Raw genomic sequence first — 1,527 nt, 5'->3', positions numbered from 1 at the left:
GATGCGAAATTAAAATCAGCGGACGAAATTGATGAGCAGGATCTTAGAGACGACTACGAGAATTTAATTGAAAAATCCAGCGAATTAAAACAACTTGATTCCGTAATCGAAAGTTCTCTAACCCTCGAACAGGTTGAAAAAGAAGTGACAAACAATGAAGAATATAAAACAAAGTGTTTAAAATATTCAAAAAGAATATTGCGGTATCTAGAAACTAAATGTAAAGTAAATCCAACCTTAAATGAACCACATGATAGAAGTTTAGACACATCTTTAAGTGAAAATTTAAAAAATCAATGTTCAATTAAATTACCGAAACTTGTTATAGAACCGTTTTCAGGTGATCCAAAACAATGGAATAGCTTTTGGAATAGTTTTTCCTGCTCAATAGACAAAAATGAATGTATTTCAAAGGAAGAGAAGTTTTCGTACCTCAAGTCCTATTTAACTGGACAAGCTGCTAACGTTGTTTCCGGTTTCGAATTATCCAACGCTAATTACGACAATTGTATAAAAATTCTTAAAGATAGATTCGGAAAGAGAGATATAATTATAAATGCATTTATGAATAAAATATTAAGTTTAGAAGAAGTTAAAAGTAGTTCAAATATAAAAGCTTTGCGTAAAATATATGATGAGCTAGAAATTTCAATAAGAAATTTAGAAGCAATAAAAGTTACATCAAACTCCTTCGGACATTTGTTAATGCATATTTTGCAAAAGATTTTACCGCACGATTTAATTTTGGAATTTAATAGACAAAGAGATGAAGGGGATATCGATATCTCTAAATTCCTCGTGTTCTTAAAAAAAGAAGTTGAATGTCGTGAAAGCACTTCTTTTGCGTGTGGAGGAAATGAAAGAAATGAAATAAATTATAATCAAAGTTATCCCAAAACAGTAAATAAAAAATACAATAACAGAAATACACCCACGGCGAGTGCATTTACTACAGTTACGAGACAGTCATGCATCTTCTGCAATAAATCTCATGACTCTATTAAATGCTATAAAAAACCAGTAGAAAAAATTGCGGTACTAAAAGAAAATAATCGTTGTTTTAAATGTTTCAAAAAATTTCATACTAGCAGATTTTGTAGAGATAAAAATGCATGCGCTAAATGTAATGGGAGAAATCATCACGAATCTGTTTGCTTAAAATATAATGAAGAAAAAGTAAATTTTGAAAAAAAATGTCCGGAACAAAATGTATCTGAAAATATATCAATTGTTTCCCATTCAAATAATGAAGCGTCAGTATCAAATGTTAACTCTAACGCTTTAATTTCTCATAGTAATATTTCTGTTTCAAAAAGTACTTTGCTACAAACGTGTACAGTTTTGGCTTGTAATGAAAACAAAACTGAAGTAACGAGACTGATTCTCGATCAAGGAAGTGAAAAATGCTTCATTTTAGATAGCTTAGCGGAATCCTTAAAATTAAAACCTATTCGAAATGAAAAGTTGTCAGTTTTTGCGTTTGGAGCTTTAACACCAATAATAAAGAATTATCCTGTAGTCATAATA

Source organism: Parasteatoda tepidariorum, chromosome X2 (assembly GCF_043381705.1).
Source record: "Parasteatoda tepidariorum isolate YZ-2023 chromosome X2, CAS_Ptep_4.0, whole genome shotgun sequence".
NCBI lineage: Eukaryota > Metazoa > Arthropoda > Arachnida > Araneae > Theridiidae > Parasteatoda > Parasteatoda tepidariorum.
This window is presented reverse-complemented; position numbering follows the sequence as displayed.